Here is an 8,811-nt window from a genome sequence, read left to right on the forward strand (position 1 = left end):
TATATATCGACTGCCATAAATTCAAAGTTAAATGGAACTTGTGTATGGACTAATTATTTAGCATAGAACATATGTCTCACTACTTCATGACCATATGTTATGTTTCTGCAAATTTTGATGATTCACAGTCACAAATTGTTTCGTCGATATCGGACGGAAGTTGCATACGGCAAAATAGTTTCTCCGCACATTATTCTACTGGTAAATGCATGATAAACTTCGATCCCTTAGGAAATTCATGTTGAGCTATCCAAAAACAATTATATTTTCAATAGTCATTTAGACCTGACCAGGAAGGGTACTCAAAACCACTACAGTAACTAGTTATGTCTATTGGCCTAAAATACAATATATGTATATCATTATGTGCTTTTCTATGAAAATATATTTCCACCGCCTATTATAGCTGTATGTTAACGCACAAAAGTAAATATATTGTTATATGTTACATACTTTCGGGAATAATGAAGAAGGATAAATGTATCAGTTTGAAGTAAGGGATCCTCGTCCGGAAACGAACAAGGAGAAGATTGTAAGCACAAAGCTTTCTGATACCTCTGACAGTGGAACGCATGTATCGATGCTCTTGTTGCTCAGATTGTAGGGAAGGCAGCTCTCAGAGGTGGTGTAATGGAGACAAAAAAACAAAAACTCTAGTAAACACGGACACTACAATGCATACCTTAAGAGCTACGAAAAATTGTTTGCGTTCGCTACCGTGAGACCTTCTCTAGTACTGAGCAAGTTCTCATAACTCTCGAGGGATTTAATTTAGAGCCCATGTTTATTAGCCTTTTTTTCCTTGTTTCTTCCCATACTACCACCTCTGGAACTTGTCTACTCTACAGTCGTAGCACCAACGCTACCGGTACATGTATTCGACTATCAGAGGTATCAGAACGTTTTTCATTGGTAACATTCGACTCGGTAGTTTCTAGTACAGGGTCCTTCTCCACTAGCTCTGAAAATTTGTAACATCATCACGGAATTACCCTGCAGATGCAAACGTTCGTATCTACCACCTGTGGCGAGGCCCTTAAGTTTTCCAATAACTTTTTCTCGTGACATTTCCCTTCTGTTTCTAGCACAACTGTTACTGATAACAACATTTTTGAAAGCTGTCCTGTCCTATCTAACACAGTCTATGTTTCTATCAAGAACTGGCCCTTCTTTCTCCAAGTTAATTTTTTTAAGTACAATGAGTTGGGTACATGGTTTGTAAACACTAGTAATAGGGAAAAGATCGCGTGAATAGTCGAAGGCTTGTTTGAATGGTGGGAGAGTCTAAAAGAAATGTTGAAAAATCTTTTCTGGCAGAACTCGAAACAACAAGCCATACATTTCTCAAGAAGGAGAAGCATCTTTCAAAGTAGAAACCGCGAATGCTCTTCAGCTCCCTATGTAGCATCCTCTAAAGATCGTGCAGATAAAGTTATAGAAATAGCAGCTCGCAGCGAGGCGCATCGGCATCCATTCCTCACACGCTCCGTTGGCGAATGGAACAGACACAGACTTTAAGTCCAAGTTCAATAAAAAAAGTACCATCTGCCACGCAGTTTATAGTAACAGAGAGTATAAAAGAAGATGTAGATGTGTGGATCTATGTAGAAACTGAAGGAGTGCGAAAAATTTATTTTCCAAAATAATGGACCACTTTGTACATAAAATAACGAGGAAAAACTCATTCCAGTAAAACAAGAAATTAGGTCACAAAACATATACATTTTATTAGCGGTTTACATGTTTAAATGCTCAGTCAAACTTACGTTCTTCTTTGAAATTATTTACTCGTCCTTGTGTCGTCTTGCAATATAGCATTAGCTTTGTTTTATTTTTTGTGAAGTTATTCAGTTTTTAATTAATTAATATTTACGTTTTTATTCTGAACGTAAGAAGTCTGTCTTATTAATTAAAGATTCTCATAAGGAATAGTTTGGTTTTGTATGTAATTGAAATGTACCTGGGCTAATGTGCAGTATTTGCCGTGTGTAATGATGTAACTTTTCACATGTGGACAAATCATGGAAAAATTATTAAGATTGTATTTCGCTTCAGCGAACTGTTTAAAATAAAACAGACTGTTTCTTTCTTAAGTTTTTCTTACTTTTTTCGCTTTTGGACGCAGATGGGTGGAGAGCAGCTGGGGAGGGGGTGGGGGGCGGGGTGCGGAAAGGGCCTAATGGTGTACTGTATTGTGTGTGGGTGTGAAAGGAAAGGTGGTTGCCAATGGCTGGCTGACAAAGGCTATGTGCGAGCGACGTCTTGTTGACCTGGTAATGGGGAGGAGTGGAGGTAGACATTTAGGAGGGGAGTCCACATTATGTAGCTGCCCTGGAGCCCCCGTGTCTCTACTTACGCCCACGTTTCACATTAGCAAGGAAATGTAAAAGCCACGCAAGAAACATAGGTCATTAATGGGCTTAGAATATATTGGTGCACAGAAATCGGAAATTTACATGTTAACAAGAGGAAGTAACGCTCTTGCTGAAATTGATTACCATAAAATTATTTTACATTATTAAGAAAAATAGTTTGAGAGTCTTAAATTATGCACATTATGTCTGAATTTACTTGTCTGGATAACTTAATTAAAGTTATACACAACATAGTAAAACAAAAGTCAGGAGAACAGGCCACAGAACAAATCACCTCTGTTGATTTCAGTGGAAGGTTGTAAGTATTACTGCAGAGGTAGCAAGTGTTTTTAATATTCATTTCTTAAATGTTGTAGAGACAATAGTCTCAAACAGTTCAATAGAAAAATAAAGGCAGTATGTTGAAGAAGTAACTTCTGCGAAATACAATGATCAGCTACTCTCACCCACCTACACATCTGAAATTAATGAAACAACATATCTCTCAAAAATAAGAGAACACATAGAGATTATGGTGTTTCCAATGAAATTCTGAAGTTGCTGTCACGAAATATGTACCGTCTTGTCTGAAATATGTAATACAGCATTAAACCAGGCACGTTTTTCAGCGAGACTAAACTACGCAGTTGTTAAACCACTTTACAAGACAGATGGAAGGTCTAATGTCAATCATTACTGAACTCTTTCAATGCTTCTATCATTAAAAAAATTCAGGAAATTGTATGCCCTAGAGCAGTTCCCAATATATTACTAATAAAATAATTATCAACTCACAATTTGTGTCTCAGAAGGGTTGCTCAGCTGATAATTCTATGAATACATTCACTCACCAGAGTTTACAAGAAATAAATAACAAGTTAGTACCAGTCGGTTTCTGTAACCTATCCAAGGCATGTGGCTGTGTCAGCCACAATATTTTGTTATGAAATTGAAGTTTTGTGGAGTGAACGATACACCTCACAGATGGTTAACGCTGCACCTAACAAAACGAATGCTGTAAGTTGCAGTTAATAATACATCAACTGCTGACAGATGATATATTTCTAATCGTCGGAAGGGAACCAAATTCCGCAAGGTTCAATAATGGGCCCTCTGTTGTATTTCGTAAGTTAATGATCGTCAAATTAATTCACATCAAGCGTAATTAGGTCTTTTTCAGGTGACACATGTATTAGAAGAAATGCCAAAAGACGAACAGTGACAAAAGAAATTGTAATAAGTTGTGGACATTGGCCTTCCTTCATGACTTGCCTCCTATTATCTTTACCTGACGTTGAATCTCACACTCTACAACAGCCTCCTCCTCCAATTATATCAGAGTTTGGCTCAATCTTCCTCCTTCCTATAGATCTACATTGTTGATGTGTTTATCACTTAGCTGCCTCATTATTCTACTGCCTCACAAAAAATGAAGCATCCAGAAAGGAAGAAGGTAGAGAGGATATGTGATGTTATTTCAGTGATTACAGCATCGAGTCAGAATTACAAAGAATTTGGCAGTATGAGCCCACATCTCAGTATGACGTTGCACACCCTCTGGCCTGGATGCATGTACTCATTCGATTGGGAAGGGTGCCATAAAGCCGTTGTCACCTCCTGAGGCTATCTGGCCCACAACTACACTCATGCTCATAAATTAAGGATAATGCTAATAAATGGTGAAACACCGCTCTGGCGGGCAGTTTGCAGGTTTAATCACCTTGGGGTATGACCATGCAGTGCATTTGACTTGCGGTCGCCGCACGGTGGCGCTGGTAGCAGTCCACATACGCAGAGGTGTGTTGGTGCATGTCAGAGTTCGGTGCAGCGAGTAAGAGTGCAGATGTTTTCAGATGTTCTAATGGTGACTGTGTGTTGAAAATAGCTCAAAGAACACATATTGATGACGTTATGGGGGTAGAATACTAGGGCGACTGGAGGCTGGTCAAACACAGCCGGTCGTAGCACGGGCCCTCCGTGTGCCACAAACTGTGATCTCAACATTATGGCAACGATTCCAGCAGACAAGAAACGTATCCAGGCGATACACTACGGGACGTCCACAGTGTACAACACTACAAGAAGACCGATATCTCACCATCAGTGCCCGCAGACGGACACGAAGTACTGCACGTAGCCTTGCTCTGGACCTTACTGCAGCCACTTGAACAGTTGTCTCCAGACACACAGCCTAGAGACGACTGAACAGGCATGGTTTATTCGCCTGGAGATCTGCAAGGTGCATTCTACTAACCCCTGGTCACAGGAGAGCCCGTAAAGCCTGGTGTCAAGAATACAGTACATGCTCATTGGAACAGTGGTCCCAGATTATGTTCATGGACGAGTCCAGGTATAGTCTGAACAGTGATTCTCGCCTGGTTTTCATCTGGCGTGAACCAGGAACCAGATAACAACCCCTTAGTCTCCTTAAAAGGGTCCTGTATGTAGGTCGTGGTTTGATGGTGTGGGGTGGAATTATGATTGGTGCGCGTACACCCCTGCATGTCTTTGACAGAGGAACTTTAATAGGTCAGGTGTATCGGGATGTCATTTTGCACCAGTATGTCCGCCATTTCTGGGGTGCAGTGGGTCCCACCTTCCTTCTAATGGATGATAACGCACGGTCCCACCGGGCTGCCATCGTGGAGGAGTACCTTGAAACAGAAGATATCAGGAGAATTGAGTGGCCTGCCTGTTCTCCAGACCTAAATCCCATCGAGCATGTCTGCCGATGCTCTCGGTCGATGTATCGCTGCAGGTCTTCAAACCCCTAGGACACTTCAAGAGCTCGGCAGGCACTGGTGCAAGAATGGGAGGGTATATTCCAGCAGTTGCTCGACCACCTGATCCAGAGTATGCCAACGTGTTGTGCGGCCTGTGTACGTGTGCATGGTGAGCATATCCCATATTGATGTCGGGGTACATGCGCAGGAAACAGTGGCGATTTGTAGCACATGTGTTTCAGGACGGTTTTCTCAACTTATCACCAATACCGTGGACTTGCAGATCTGTGTCGTGTGTGCTCCCTATGTGGCTATGCTATTAGCGCCAGTTTCGTGTAGTGCCACGTTGTGTGGCACCACATTCTGCAATTATCCTTAATTTATGAGCATGAGTGTAGCTGGTCCTCCTTGGTGGACTCGATATTGGCACTGGGACAGAGCTGATGTCGGACCTGGTGCTACAAGCACTCTATCGGGGGCTGATCTGGGAATGTCTTGTATGTATTGAAATATACGTCTTAAAACGTTCTTCCCTCACATTTGTTGTTAGACTCTTTGTTCTCGTCTCTAGCAACGGAGCTGCTGTAGCAGCGAATGGATCTGAAATCTTTGAGGAATTCCTGCAGTATACGAGCTGTTAACGGTATTGAAATATAAACATGCTTGAAATCAAGAGGGAGATTTATCTACTACTGAACGAAAGTAGATGAGCCTGACTTAAGGAGATGAATTTTAGATGAACACACGATACTTGTCACTTGTTAACGAATGAGTCAGCAAAAAGATCATACTTGGATGGGTTATTACTCGACACAATCTCAAGAAATTGCAAGTGGAAGCTGTCGGTTTGGCCTCTCTTCGGATATTGGGTTGTAAGAACACGAAACTACAGATAAAATAAATCGGTCCACAGGTAATTTCCTTTAAAGTTTTGTATGATCGTACCAGACATCAAACCATTCCAAAAATTATTTTGACCATCACAAAGCACTATATTACGGCCGAAATGTTATTCTTTTCAGAATATATTGAAGCATTGTATTTAATTTGTTGTACAACTAAAGATAAGAAAACTACTTCGTCATCCGATTCGTATTGTAGAACGAAACGCAGCTTCGTGTAAAGTGATAGAAAAACTTAAGATAAATGAAATTTTAAATTTCTTTTATAACTTTGTTAGTAAACTAATGTACAAGCAACTGTCACCCATTCTCTGTTGTGGGTTGCCTGTCTAATGGCTTTCAGGAGCAGCTAAAATTTGATTTTCAATATTGCATGTAATTATCGACAGAATTTAAAAATTAAAATGCTTTCATTGCCCACCCATTTCGAGGTATAATCGTACATTACTGTTTAAAACAATGAGAATATTAGTTACAAATCGTGTACATACCTTGTCGCAGCGTAGCCCACAGCGCGCAAACTACCCGGACTATATTCGTCCAGTATTTGAGAATGAGAGCACGTAGCGGCGTCCAACAAACTTTACACATCATTTCACACCTTTTCGAAACTTTTTCTCGCTGAAACCCCACGCAAAACAATGAAATGAAGAAACATTTTCGCTGTTTACGCAGTAAAACTTCAACATCAGGCATGACGTTTTAATTTATTAATTGTTTAGTACCAACTAAATTCGCAACTTATTTTGCAAGCGGTATCCGTATATACCACTGAATGCACCTGAAAAATTATAACATTGTGCCCACAGGTCAGGAAATATGACGTCATAAACAATGAGATATGTGAAAATTACCTTTTCCTAAAAGTTTTGGTTTTGACTTTGTCGTAGGGTATGGATGAGTCATTCACAACTAATGAAACTAACACAATTAGGGTTTTGCGTCTTCAACCATAAACTTAAGGTTAAACAGACGTTAGGCAAATATTACAGCTAAAAAAGCAAAACTTGAGATTATTATGTAAACATAATACTCGACATTCTGTGCAATTTTTGTTTGAAAATGCCCATCAGCTTACATTTTATGAGGATCTAAATTTTTAATTACCTTTTTTTCTACAAGGTACCTTTCCTCGTAAACTAATCAAGCAATTAAACTGCAATTTCACAGTTTACATCTACATAAGAGGCTAATAAAATCTGTGGAACAGATTTTTGTGTAAGGTCATAGTTGCTTTGAAAGTAATTTTTCAGTTTTGTGTTGCCCGGGACTGCCTATTTTTCTCAATTTCTAAAGGAGAACTTTTATCGGAGAAAAACTAACGGAAAAGTGCCGCACATGATTATTCAGTAACTAATTCTTAAGAACTGTGCGAAATTTCAGGATGTTAACTTTGATAGTTCCTGTGGAAAAGTAGCTCAAAAAATTCAGTTTACTTCAACTCACATTTATAATTTTTGTTTAAATTTTTGGCAGTATTGCTATACCTCTTGAGAGTAATGCTACCCATATCCATAATATTTAATTTCTCCCTCCTCGTCTTTCTGGAGAAATCCCTTCCCCTGCCCCCTTTGCTTAGTCAGCTTTTGCATTTTCCTTCTGTTGCCTGAGCTTTGTTCAGTCGTCCTTCACCGATACAGCTGAATAACTTCACCTGGATGGAATCTTAGTCTCTACGGGACTTAACCCTACCTACAGTTTCACTACTGAGCACTGGACAGGCATCACATGCAACTGTCTTCATAACAACTGAGAACTCAAATGCTGTTCTTGGACAACGCACCCATATAAGGTGATTGTAGCTTTCCTTTGTATTCTGTGTTTTCCCATGTACACATTTTTCAGCAGTTCAGGATTGGCTAGGTGCCTGAAAACTGTAAACTGAACCCACTGGAAAACTCACCATTGGCACTGTACACAGCGTCATCAACTCCTTCACTAATTTTCTTCCTCGGTAACTTCAATGACTTAGCCGAAAATTGTTCTGCACACTTAGGAGCAGCATCTGAAACACTGTTATTTATATTTCCTATAACTTTTACATGCCAAATTCGATATTTCTTCACTTTTTTAATATACGTCCACTGTTGGGCCTATTTAGAGCAGAACAGGTTGATATATGCAAAACTAAAACTGAAATAAGTGTGTAGCATGCAGTAATAAAAAAAGCCTCGTTGTAAAACGGAACAAGCAAAGATAGTCTTTCTCACAGCCGTCTAGACTCATCTGCAGTTCGTTTCGACTGTGTGAACGAAAAATTAACGCACGAATAGTTTCCGGCGTAGAGAAGGTGTGGAAAGAAAGAGCGAGCATGACAGGCGCAGGCGCCCAAACAATTCGAATTTTTCCCAATTTTATCCTGCATCTACCCTTAACACATTAACTAGTTTACAAAGTGGTCGAATGTTCGAAGCTGTTGTATACATGAGAGGTCGACACCTTATAGAATCGGGGCTTTCGGGAAAAAGGGGGGGGGGGGGGAGGGAGGTGAGTTACTGGTTTAATATCTACACGAGATCAACAGGTACACATTACCCTTGTTTAAAGGATAGTAGGGGTGACATCGTTGCATTTACAACTCTTATAATGTCTCTGTAGTACTGCGCAGATTGCACCGAACGATGCAAATAAGTGGCCGGAGTTGGGTAACTGGACATTTCGTCTGTATCGGTTACAGATTGAAATATATCAACCACCGTAAGAGCTCCACACATAGAGGGTGTCTTTGATGGATTCACGAAATGTGCGTTTTGAGAGCCTTCAGGAACGACGAATTATTTGGAAAGCGTTGGAATTCTGGTTGCAAATAAGAGCGCTTCACGATTTTCATCC

The sequence above is a fragment of the Schistocerca gregaria genome, chromosome 1 (genome assembly GCF_023897955.1).
Source record: "Schistocerca gregaria isolate iqSchGreg1 chromosome 1, iqSchGreg1.2, whole genome shotgun sequence".
NCBI classification, from domain to species: Eukaryota; Metazoa; Arthropoda; class Insecta; order Orthoptera; family Acrididae; genus Schistocerca; species Schistocerca gregaria.